Raw genomic sequence first — 13,653 nt, 5'->3', positions numbered from 1 at the left:
CCCTACTCTTAAACCTTATCCCCCCGAGGCAAATGTCCCAGGGAATGCAGGAGGATGGGTCTGGAGAGATGGTAGCATGACCTTTTGTAGAAAGGGTAATCAGTGGGATAAAGTTGCATATTGAAGTACCATCTGAATTAGAGCTCTGCTGGTGCTACACTGACCCAATGTATGGAAGTGCAGCATCTGGCTCGCTTTGAAAACTGCAGCCAGCAAGGAGCAATGTTGTATTCTTGGAAATGTGCTCACGATCCTTCCTCCTCTCCCTCCTTGCCTGGAAGATGAGGAGAGAGTTGAGCAGGGGATAAACCACATTGCCATCATTGGTACTGGGTTAAACAAGGGTTGTGAGAATTTTGATCTACCGAACTCAAACTCAGAGTTTCCCATTTGGGAGGGGAATGTGTCACAGATCCAAATCTTCCAGGGTCTGACCTCCTTATGGCAAATTCTCTTTCTTGGCCTGTCTTGTTAGTCTTTTACATAGTAACTGACTAACTCACCTGGAAAAAACACGCGTTGCTGTGTGCCTTTATTTGTTGTTTTCTTACTATCAATTTTGTACAATTCCAAGGCACAGTTACAGTGTGGGCTGAGTAATTATGTTGCTGCTTTGCATGCCTCTTATGTAATTATAGTTACAGAGACAATATCAGCCTCCTTCTCTCTAAAGTTGCACCATGGTAAGGCTCTTTTCTCAATATTGTGTTTTGGGTAATTAATTTGGTGTGCTTAGACTAGCACTGACTTGTAAAAAGGATTTTTCTGTGCTATCACCAAAGGGTAACCAGGCATCGTATGCACACTTGTTCTCAGAGTCCCAAGGGTACAGGGATGGATGGCACAAGCTACAGCAATATGTGTGGTTAGCATTAGATCAAGGAACAGAATGAATAGGAAGGCTTGGCCTGATCTCATCAGCAAATTAGATTAAATAGACTTGGCAGGCTGATTGAAGCTCTAGTTGTCAGAGTGTCAGTGAACCCTTGTTCGTGAGCCAATTGGAAAATTGCAGTTTTCCTTCTAGTAACTTTGAATGCCCTCCTTCCCTTTATCCTGCTATTGTTTCACTCTGGTATTTCAGAGTTTGCTCATTGCAGTTGGTATTTCAAAATGGACCAAAGTCACGTTCAGTAACAAAAGAAATATTCTTTGCGATTTTGTTGTAGGAACAGTTGTGAGAATTGAGCTTTTCTGATAAACGTGTAAATAATTGAAACTTGGAGTTTGACCATCTGCCTGCATCTGTTTCAGGCCAGCTTACTTGAGTGCCCCTTTGGATGGATGCTGACATGTTGGGAAGGCAACTTCATCTCATGTTTCCTGCCACTCTGTACTGACTGATGAAGTCATCTCGAGGTCACTGAGGTAGGTACCCTGGTAGGTCTGACTGTTTTCTTGCAATGGTGATGTCCTGCTGTTGTTGGACTACTGAAGATGTACTTTGGCAAACATAAATGGCTGAAAGGTGGGGATCAGTGGTTTCACAAGTCTTTTGACCAAACCTCTCCATCCTCCGTGTGGGTTTGTCAGCAATTAATTCATTCTTCAGGTGTTGTGGTGGAAAATTCTGGTTGGGTCAGAGCTATACACCCATCAGCTGGTATCTGTCTCTTGCACTGGTCTGGTGACAGATACAACCTGCATGAAGTGAGAGGTTAGCTTTGGGGAAGTCTGAAGTGGCACTGGGGCCTGACTCTGCCCTTGTCTTGCAGTGTTAGAGAAATTTTGTCACCAGGCTCTCATCTCCACTAGATACTTTTTTGACACAGACCAATCTCAGCCTCTGGTAGCTCAAGCCAGGTGCCTCTTAAGAGGGACCCCAAACAGAGAAATCCCTGGGCAATTACACCCTTACAATTTGAACTCCTCATCCTTCATGTGACAGTATGGACAATCAGACAAATTACAATCTGGGGTGTTATCACTCTTTGTTGGTTCCCTGTTTTGTTACCAAATGTTGCAATGTTGTTGTCTTCATCCCTCCTTAGGCGAGATTTGGTGAGAGTTTCAGCTGATTCTGCAGTCCATGTTGTAATGTGTCTGTTATAGCTCATATATCATGACCTAGGGGCTCTCCACTCTAGCTGTTAATTTTTAAGCAATATTTAGGCTGCTAGCTTTGTCTGTTCTAACCATTATTAATGTTTAGACTGTTAGCTCCAGATTTCACTTTAATCCATCTTTGACTTACACAACATAACCAAAGAGTTCAGGTAAAGTTCAACTTGCAGCCTAACAAATCTAGTTATTTATGTCTACTTTCAAATAATATAAAAATGTCAATGTGCAGGCTAGCCAGAGACAGGTCTTACCTGGAGCACCCATATCTTTGTTCATTTGGTGTGTCTACAGGGTTAAGACCTTTGCAGGACCACCCTGTGTGGGAGGGAGGCAGGAATTTGTGTGAAGTGAAGACTGGAGCTCCCAGTTTTCTGTCAGTTAAAGGTGTCTCATCAGGCTTGACAGTATGCAGGCAATTTTTGCTCACGGATATCTGCACCCTTTCAGTGGTCCTGGTGCAGATTTGATCTGTCAGGGCTGCTGCAGTTTGACCTCCACCTGTCCTCCACAAGCATGTCCCCACCACCTCTCAGCATGCTAGTGGTTCTCAGAAATTATCTGGCTAAAAACAACCCTAACAAGAATAAAGCTTTCTTTCAGACAGCCTGTGGGACAAGGCACCTTAGATTCAGACTGGCTTCAACAGCAGTGAGAAAAGACATTGTCTTTGACCCCCCCCCCCATAGATAGAGTTGGTGCCCAAAGGTCTAACAAGCTGTTAGCCTAAATGCTGTTCCAGGATGCCCATCCCTTCTTTCTCAGCACCCTCGTCTGTAAGTGCATGGAGATGTAGGTGGAACTGTCTGCCCTGCTGTCATCTTCTGTGGAAATCATGAAGAAGAAACCAAAGGAAAATAAGGAATTGGGATTTATTCCATCAGAACCAAGGGTTCTACTCATGCTTCTAGATGTCTGCAGTTTGCAGAGACTGTGGCCCAAAGAATTTAAGTAAATAAGTTGCTAAGAGTTTGTTGTGGTGGATGGTAAAAAAGAAATTAGATCAATTTTATCAGTCAGAATTTAGGTGACATTTGAGATATGCTAAATTAACCTTCAAAATGTCTCCAAATGTCTTGTTTAGGAAAAAAAAAAAAAAAGACATTCAGTCTAGGTAAAACAGACAATGAGTGAGTGCATGTAAACAAATTCCCTAAAGCATTCATAAATGCATTTCCTCAGCCTCCAGTATTACATCAGGTAATGAATTATTTTCACATCTGTCTCACTGAACAAAAAATACCACCATCTGAGCTTGAAGGGGAAGAGGGAGCAATATATTTAAACAAAACCTGGATGCAGTTGAACACAGAGAGATTATTAAAAATAAAACCCTGAACATCCACAATATTGCTTCCCTGTTCCAATTACAAAAAAATGAAAACAGGCTTAATTCTGTATTTTGCTGCTACTACAACTTTGCCATTAGTTGGTGTGATTCCAATTTCAGACCTCAAAAAAACTGAGATGAAAATTGAATGAAATATTAATATAGGTTAACTCTTGTGAAAATCCTTACCAGGCTGGCCTGGTGCTTGTGGGCCCTGTGCTTGCACTCCCACGAGATGCTTCATGAGGTGCTGACAAATATACATGTCCTTCCAAAGAGAGCCTGTCTTCTGAGGATAGCTCAAGCATGCTGAAGCCCCAGTATTGTTTCTGGAGGGAACAGATTTTTCCTAGCTGGTCTAGGTGCCAGGGTTCTCTCAAGGGGAAGCCTGGCCCATTGCTGCTTGGCTACAAGCATCCTGGCACACAGACAAGGCCAGTTGTCAAGTTTTTCTGAGGCAGTACATCTCAATAGTCACAGTGGACCATGCTCCCCATGGGGATCAGACGAATACACTGCCTTCAGGAAGGATTAATGCCCACTAATCCTCCATTCAAGAGAAAAAGACTCAGGTGTTTGCCAAGCACCAATGAGCCAGTTTAGTCCTTTCCTCCCTCCCTTCCCTGCACTACTTTTTTTTTTTTTTTTTTAAATAAATCCTTCTCAAAATTACAAAAGCAGATCCAAGAAGTCACAGTGACTCAGCTGTAGAGCCATAAGCAATCCACACTGCAGATTAAATTTGCAATTGGTAATATCATTGTGCAGCACTGTGAAAATGTAAAATTACTCTTTTCCTACTTGCTACATGCAAAGATTTAGATCAAGCCAGTTTCTAGAAGAAGAGAAGGAGGAACTGACATCCTCAAAGGAGTTAGAAACCATCTCCCCCGATGCCCTGTTTTACCAGTGCTGTGATCTTGGCTTGGTTTATCTGAAAAGGAGAAAGAAGACAGGCTCAAAAGCAATATATGACAGGGCACTCATTCAGATGAATATTGCAGGGAGAGGTATTTCGCCACTTTTCTGTGACATTTTTTTACTTCCAAAGATAGCAATCATGGTATTTTTAATCTGAAAACCATGCAGAGCTACTGCAGGTGCTGCTCATTTCAGTCAAGTTTACAAAGATTTAAACTGATTAAGTGTTAGAGAGGAGTGATGAATTCCAAATACTGATATGCTAATTACTATAATGCATTTATAGTGATTGCTTGCAAGTGTAATTGCCTTTCTCATTGAATCTGGTTCTCTTTGTTCCTTGGTCATATGACAAAATAGATAGGAGTGTCACCAAATTTCTGAAAACTGGAATTTTACTCCTTAGTACCAATTTAGTGTCAAGAAGGGCATAATTTTATCAGGCCCCTGGTTTCACAGTCTGTTCTTTCCCTCTCTTTTTGAGAGAGGAACCTCATTCCTGTTCTCATAAAACTACTGTCCCAACAGTGTATAAATAGTATCACGATATTGTCCAAATCCTGGCTTCCTCCCAGATAAACCAAACAATGTTTGTGTGTTCCTTTTGATTTCAATGTCAGAATTTCCATTGATAAGAATAGGAACAGGAAATCTCCTTCATAATCCTGTGAGTTTCTTCCTGCTACCCAACCATGGTCTTGTTCATCTCCTCTGTTTAGATGCTCAGTTTACTCTGTGTCCTGCTGGGATGAGGTTAGGAGTTTGCTGCACCCATACTTCACTCAGCCACTGGTTTCCCAGCACCGCTTCAACATATCCTAGAAGACACTGGGGCACTTGACTGATTTTGATTCTACATTAATAATCATTATTTTGTTTTATCCTAAACCCAGGATGCAAAAATCATGTTGGAAGCCGGACAACCATTTTACTTCTGTTTCTTCCATTACCCATTATGGCTAGCTATTGCTTGAAGGGAAGAGGCAAAGTCATGCAGATATAACTCTGCTTTACAAATCCCATAAACTGAAGAAGGCTTGCTGAACTGTGCTTATAAAAGAGAAGCTCTTCAGCTTTGATAAGAACACAAACAAGATGAGGAATCCAGTATTTCTTCCTCATGGTAATTCCCTCAACTAGTTAAAACCACTCAAAATTTGTAAAAGCTTTCTGAAAAAGGCGTGATTTTTATGTCTGTCCTTCCCATTGTGTGAGGAAGGGTATTGAATGACCCCGTGTTTCTTGTCCCTGATGTCCTTTGATGCCCTGATAACATGGGAGCTCATGCTTTGTTGTTCATTATTATTATCTCTAGTCCCTTTCTAGTCTTGGGCTTTGCATCCACAGCATCACTTTCTTTAGATAGAGGGGACATTCTTTTCCCCTTGTTGCATAGTTTGGTGCTTGATTGTACTCATACATCTTTTGTATAGGTCTAATTTACTGAATGTCCTTGTCCTGCTTTTGTGAATGCTCAGCCCCCATCAGTGTTTATCTGTTTGATATCTGCATAGCTTAGCAGAAGTGATTTCCTTTATATTTTCAAATCACTGATAAGTATACTGAATCAGATCAATATGATATTTCTCCACTTTCTGTTTTGATCTGCCTACAGGGTTCAGATTGCATAACACTTGGTAGCAAAGCAATTGCAAGAGCCCTGGGGAAAGGACTTTCAGTGGAAGGTGATTTCTCAATGCCCTCTTTACCTACACAGTCCTGGCAGAGGGCACCTGCAGCCAGCTCTGCCTGTCCCCCATTAATCCCCAGCATTTCCTCCTGTCCCTTTTCTGTATAGCAAGTGGAGCTGGAAGATTAGATGGAAAGGAGACCCCTGCCATCAGGGATTGTGTGGGGATTGCTCTGGATTTCAACACACAGCAACATGGTGACAGGGGAATTTCTGATGCACTGTAAGGGATTTATGAAGCTTCAATGGGGTGGCAGGAGAAAGCCCTAAATGGGGAGGTTTGGTATGCCAAAATGTCATGCTGCAGTTCTGATTGTAGCTGTGGGTTGTAGTAAACAAGCTTTCCTGACAGTCACTCTACTTGAAAAGCCTTTTTTTCTCCCTCTGCTTTTCAGCAATGCTTTAAAGAACTTAAAAGCAGCTTTAGAGCAAAAGTGCTACTTCTGTCTCTGCTTGCAGGTATGCCACCTGAAATGGTATGAACCATAAATTACTTTAATAGATAACACCAGAAACTTCAAAAATCTTTGTGATTCAAACTTCAGAGGCAGCTGATGCTGCAATTCAGAAGAGGAAAACGGGGAAACTGCAGTCATATTTTGTGCTGCTGGCTGAAAGGATCATGAAATGATTTCAGCTAATCATATAAAGATTGTCAGTCAATAGAGCAGCGGTTCTGTGTTTAAACGGTTTAATGACTCCACTGGTGAATGTCCTGTAGCTTGATAATCATTTGTCTTTGAGTTAATTATCTGAGTCATATTAGCTTTGTGAGGCAGAAATGGAGTGGTGGGTGGTTTTTATTACACCATAGAAATATTAAAATCACACTGCTATGCTGTTAATCTTAAGTGAGAATGCCTTGGCAGAGACGAGCACTTCGGGCGCTTTCACCCTGAAGCTCACCTCCTCCTCGAACAAACAGCAAAGCAATCAGGCATGCTGAGTCTTTTATCCAAAAGCTTTTGCTTTACTAAAAAGACAGATGTCAGAGTTGGTGTGACTGTCTCCTAGACAGAAGGGTGGTGTATCTGCAGAGGCAGTATCTAAGGATAGAGCTGGGTGCAGCAGCATGCAGAGGTATCCAAACTGGCTCTGAATATGGGTCAGCATGGTACTATGGCCCCAGACTTTTTGCCTGTAACCTCATGCATGCACAAGACTGCCACCCAGAGAGCTACTCAAATGATGGGCTTGGACTTGGCTTTTGACCATGACTAAATATTTCCTGGTCTTTTTCCAGTCTGATTCCTTCTCTCTGCAGTATGGTGTTCAGGCTGCAGATGAAAGTGCATGGTACAAGTTACCCCACAGAAACCAGGGTTTCCCCAGGGTGAGAAGATGAGAAAAAAGATGAAAGAGAAGATAACAATGGATTCTCAAACCCTTCATGAAGAGAGTGACACCTGTGAAATACTCCAAGCCCACTTTTGAAAGCCTATCTATGACTTTTGTCACAGTCTGAGGGCAGGGTAGCACATTTTATTGAGTTTAAGACATTTTGTCTATTGGGACCTTTAAAGCATGGATTTTATGCTGCTTAATCCCAGTTTGCAGTGGTGAGGAGTAAAATCCATGAGAATTCTGATCTTGACTAGGGAGAGAGTTGTTTTTTCCCTGAGTTTACCTTTAGTTCCTATAGATTTGATTCTGAGCATACTTGGTGATCCAGGAATTATTTTATACCACTGCCAAACCCATAAAAATGTCAAGAAGATGCCTGAGTTTCGTGCAAAAATCCTGGAGAGATCTGTGTCCCATAGTGTCATCAAATACATGCTGCTTCAAGACTGCTGGTATTCTGTGATATTCCTGTCTTTCCTGTCTGTGGTGTAATTTGAATCCACTGAATTTCAGCAGGGTATCCGGGCATTCTTTCAAGAAATAGGAATTACCTGTGAAAGAGGAAGAAAGAAAGCATTACTTATTTTACCACTGTCACCGTTTCAGTAGTTCCTCCCATCCCATTTCTTAGGTGTTTTGTTAGATAATTCTATGTCAGTGTGCACTATTTTTCTCCTAGCATTTTGCTTGGCCGACCTGAAGAAAAGTCTCTGCAACCTGTTTTTTAAATGTCAGTTTGTTTTGAGGTGGCAGTTAAATCAGTTCAGTCCTGCCTGAAATAGTAAATGTAAACACATTAAACAGGCCTTGTGCTCTTCCTGAACAGAGCCTGATCAACTCCTACTGAAACCAGCAAAAAGAATCTTTCTGACTTGTGATAGGGCTGGGTTAATCTACCAGAAATATTTATTCATCACCCAACAGGCCTCCTCCAACAATGCAAACTGGAGTTCATGCTGCTTTATCTAAGAAAAGAAATTAAATTGATTAGATACTTTCAAAATATAGCAGCTTAATTTCCTTCAGGCTTTTGCAAACTCTCCAGCTGGCTAGACTACTAATCTTTTGCAATTATTCTCATAATTATAAAATTAAAATTATGCCTGTTTTCTGATGATTGATTGTGGTTCAGAATGGCTCACACTCAAGTTCCTCGATATATGAATGTAGGCCTGATCTAATGAACCCTCTATATCTTCATAGAAGGTGATAAAGACCTGCTGAGATACCTAAACAGAGAACCTGGCTCAAAATATTAAACAGGTTCAAATGTGTAATGCTGAATTCCCACCAGGCCCTTTCTGATATCTGTGTCCCTGTGTGAGCCATATCAACAGCTTGCCTCCATATATTGTTAATTAGGTATCTCACCCACGGCTTTGGAATTTGAAATGAGCGTTTACTGTAGGCGTGCAGTATGGTGCCTTGCAGTGATTCTTCCTGGCCAAGCAGCGCTCTTTAAGAAAATTGAGGCAGAGCCATTTGCCCCCTCTCGAATCAGGTCAGACCCATTTTCATGAAACGACTCTCTTTATTTGCCTTTTTGTAAGAATGAAGACATTTTTCCAGACTCAACAAGAAACCCCAAGCCACATGAAAATTTTGGTGTAGGAGGTAAGATAGGCTAAGAAGGCAGGGAGGAGCTGCAGAGGGGTGTGAAAGCAGAGGCAGCTTGTCCTGGTTTTGCCTGGAATAAAGTTAATTTCTTCTGAGTAGCTAGTAGAGTGATGTGGTTTGTATTAGGATGAGGATAATGTTGATAACATACTGATGTTTTGGCTGTGGATGAGCGGTGCTTGCCCTGAGACTTCTCAGGGTCGCATGCTTGACCACTGAGCAGGTGCACAAGAAGTTGGGAGGGAGCTGGCCAGGGCAGCTGACCCCAGCTGGCCAAAGAGACAATCTGTACCATAGAATGTCATGCCCAGTATTTAAACTGGGGGAGTTACCTGGACAGGATTACTGGTTGTGGGGATGAGGTTTTGGCGTTGGTCAGCACATGGTGATCAACTCTATTGAGCATCACCTGTTTTTCTCTCTTCCTCTCTCTCTTTTTCAATTTAGTACTACTATTATTATATTTTACTTTGTTTCAAATATTGAGCTGTTCTTAGCCTACAAGTTTTTGTGGCAGGGGAGTGAACAAGTGGCTGTGTAGTGTTTAGTTGCCAGCTGGGGTTAAATCACAACACAACTCCAGGGTGCTCCTCTGTGAGGGTCTTATCCCTAGAATGGGAAGATATGAGATGAGTCTGAGGGTTCAATAATACAGAGTGGATGCTGGATACCATGGGGAAGTGGAAGTCAGGAAACATCTCTTTATTTCTAGCCCTGGGGATTTTGGGTCTGAGAAGCTACATGAAGACCTCACGTTCCTTAACCCTGTAGCCAAGGGCATGGTGATGCTGCAGTGCCTCTCTTTTCCATTCTGCATGCAAAAAACTTCAAAGTTCTCTCAAAAATAATAACTTGCTAGAAGAGCTTGATTGACAGTAATGATTTCCAGATGACCCTACACCTTGTCCCACATTACCAGCCCATTCTTTGGTGAATGTTCTGGGAATAGCCAAGTGCTTGATGACATTTGAATTTCTACTATGAATTTTCTGACACCCACAGCATCTCATAAACACCATAATGCTGAGTCACCTTTAAATTGCTATTTTGGTCCTATATTAAAATTGAGCATGCTTCTTCCACCTACATTACATATATACAAATCTCTAATTCCCCTGCCTAGGTTTTTAAAAACTCTTGGAATAATCCTCCCAAGGAGAAGATTAAGCCATGAGGTCCAAATGGGACTTGGTGATATTTTGCTACTTGATCACTTTAAAGTCTCCTTTCACTCCCTAGAAGCTACATGAAGTGCCTTTTAGCTTTTAGCACAATCAAGGGAGTCTGACTTATCTTTAATTTTCTGTATAAAGCATTTAAGGGGCCCAAATCCTTCAAGTTAAGGGCACTTTATCAACTTATAGTTACAAGAATTTTTCCCTTTGGCATTGGTTTTTCCTGCCCAAGAGGCTGAATTCTGCTGTCACTCCATACAAAACTTATGCAATTACAGGCACTTAGTCACTTCTTTGTAAAACCATGTGGGAAGGTAGTAGAGTGGGAACCCAGTGGGAACCCAGACACTGGTGAGTGGATCCAGGCTGTCTGCAAGCAACCAGTGTAGCCATGGGCTGCTGCTCCAGCACAAGGTTGCTGTGTGAGAAGAGTGTGAGTGTCTTAGGCAAAGAAGACAGAGGATTAAGCTTCAAAGAGCACTGCTTGTATAACTCTGCTCTCATCAGTACTAATCTCAGCCTGAAAGCATGAACACAATCAAAAAGGCCAGGTGCTACCTTGTACTTTCCTGAAATCTGTGATGTGAGTTGGCAGGGAAGCAATGGGGAGGGCATGCTCGTGCCTGAAAGTTCATTGGCTTTTCCAGCTCTCTCAGCTTGACTTAAGAGGATATTATCCCTCCAAATAGAAATCCCCTTTGATACTATTCATATTAGGTCTCCTTGTTGCACCATTACAGAGGTATGACCATTAGAAAGATCTAAAATTAGAGGAACAACTCCCGAACCCTTTGAAAATCCTGTAGAGAAAGCCTTGCCTTGCCTTGCCTTGCCTTGCCTTGCCTTGCCTTGCCTTGCCTTGCCTTGCCTTGCCTAGCTGTGGATTTAGATCTCAATAAAAAGCCATAGCAGAAACTAGAAGGGCTCTCTTATAACCCAAAACCTTGCTTCCTGCCCATGCAACAAGGTCTGGGTAGGCTGATCACTGTATTAGAGGAATTTATTTGTAGTGAGATTTTTCCGGGGGCAGGGTTTGTTGCAGACTTATGTTTTTAAGTAGTTTTTTTCCTTTTCCTCCTTTTCCCACTGACGTTATTGTCTTAATAGGCAGCAGAAATATCCCTTTTCAGCTTTCCATTTTACCAGCCCCAACAAACCAAAAGCTCAGACTGTTCTTTTCCACATTCCCTCTTTCTTTTGTTTATCACCGAGTGATCTCATCAGAGAACAACAGTGACACGCACACGGTCTTGGAGCTCTTCTGACAAATGCTTCACCAGATACCTATGGAGGTCATATTAGCTCCCTGACCCCACTGACTACAGTGGTGTTGGTAATCAGGCATCCTCTGGCTGAGGATGCTCAAGGTTTTCTTCTCTTCAGACATTTCCAGCTGAAGGGTTCCCAATTTACAACAGAATTTCTCGAAACTGATGCAATTGATTGTTAACATTGTGCTGCACTTATCACATTTCTGCTATTTTGGTCCTGAAGATCCTTCATTGTGATGTCTCAGACTCTGTTCATTTTTACTGAGTTTATTAAAATTGCTGAATTTTAACCCATATTCATTTGCCCTGCTTGAGACTAAATCAACAACTAAGATTCTAATTATGTACCACTGTAACCAACTCAGCCTGAGGAATCAGCAATGTCTATTTGTAAATTCATGCATATGTTTGTATGCCTAACCCTTTACCCCCATATTTTATGCATACTCTGAATAAGATGCCATCAAAAATGACAAAAGATTATTTAATGAGCCATTCAGCTATAATGCTTATCTAAATTAAACACTGTGTAAAATAAATTAGTTTGCTAAAGAAAATGAAGCATATTTTACCTTTCACTAAATATTGCATTTACTCCGCAAATTAATCACATTTCTCAAGGTTGATGAATAAAGTAAAATCCCTTCTCCTGTAAGCACCAAGGCTCCGTGTTGGAAGGTACACACAGATAGTTTCTACACCTGTTTATCTTTATTTGTGGAACGATTCCTCTCTTGATGACAAAAGGCACTTGTGACCACAGCATATATGTATTTACTTTTTTTTAAAATGTTTTTTCTGCAATTCCTTTTTTCATTGTTCTTTTTCCATCAAGTGTTTATGAAAAGTAAATGCAGTCCTTGTGAAGGGCAAAATGAAGTGGCAGGTAGTGTGATGCTTTCTGTTTTCTTGTTTGAAACATATCTGCACAAACAAGGAATTAGGACTTCTGAAGGGACACTGAACTTGAGGCCTCTTGTCAGCAAGGGTATTCATTGCAAAGAGAGCCAAGAGGCTTTTCTCACTTATCTTAGCTCATGGTTACCCCAAACTGCTCATATCTTGAGAAATTCCTTGCCAGTGTTGTGGGGTGTTCAGTAAGGTTATTTTTCTTTTGGTTTTCATGGGGCCCTATGGTTTGAGAGGGGATTTTCCTGATTTCCTGCATCTTGAATTGTCAAGAAAATATGTAATCTGAGTAGACATGAAGATTTCTGTTATTCAAATGTCAGGACTTGAACTAAAATAAGTATTAGACTTGCTTTTACTTCTGCTTTTGTGTCTTTAGAGACTGCTATTAGGAGGGGTCTGGTGCTTGCAATAGCTTATACTCCAAAAGCATACTTCCAAAATGACAGGTGCCTGATTCTCATGAAAACAGTATTTAAATTCTTAGGTAACTGGTAGAGTATGGACCTTCATTCATTTATGCCTCACAAAAATTGTAAATGTGAAAGAATAATTTTTTTTTTGGTTAGTCTGTGGAAGACAAATCATTCTGTATCATCTCAAAAAGTGTAATTATATTTCTGTGAAAAATATCTTTCAAAAAGAGCCCCAAACCTACAAACAACAAAGTAATGGCTAAATTTTTCTTTTCTTGGACTGATAATGTCTGCACTTCTTAGCACTGGTTTGTCAGTGTGCAGGAGGGTGAAACACATTTCTAGGTAGAGTTTTGCTTTGATGTTCTTCAATGGTCAAAATGGGCAATATTGAATTTTGCTGCCTTGTATTAGTATTTTCAAAGAATAAACAAAAAGAGGAGACAGAAATTTCCGAGGAAAAACCAAACTGAAGGACAAAATGCTGCTTTACACTTTAGCAAGAGATGGAAATCTGGTCCAAGAGAACTGAACTTTAAATTACATCAAAAATATCCAAAAGAGAATTAAATAGCTTTCTCATTCAGATTTTATTTGAAACTTTCACTGAAAGCATACATGTTTTCTTGGATTAGTGTTAGTTGGAAAGTATCCTTGTCCTATTCTGTTTGATGTGACTTCTCTGAGAGATGAGTATCTGATTTTTCATGCTTCTCAGGAATCTACAGTCAAACAGGACTTTATCATCATACAAGGCTTTATGTCCTAGCAGTCATGCATATGAATATTTCTGTTCACTGTGGGAATGTCAGAAGGATCTCACAGATGCCTCTTGAAGTGTTAAAGCTGTTGAAAACCAGAGCTGCTTCTGGGCTGTCCTGGACAAGCCAGCTGGGTGCCCTTTTCTTGTTGTGTTCAG

This window comes from Serinus canaria, chromosome 2 (genome assembly GCF_022539315.1).
Source record: "Serinus canaria isolate serCan28SL12 chromosome 2, serCan2020, whole genome shotgun sequence".
Lineage (NCBI taxonomy): Eukaryota > Metazoa > Chordata > Aves > Passeriformes > Fringillidae > Serinus > Serinus canaria.
The sequence above is the reverse complement of the archived record's forward strand: the minus strand, read 5'-3'. Positions refer to the sequence as shown.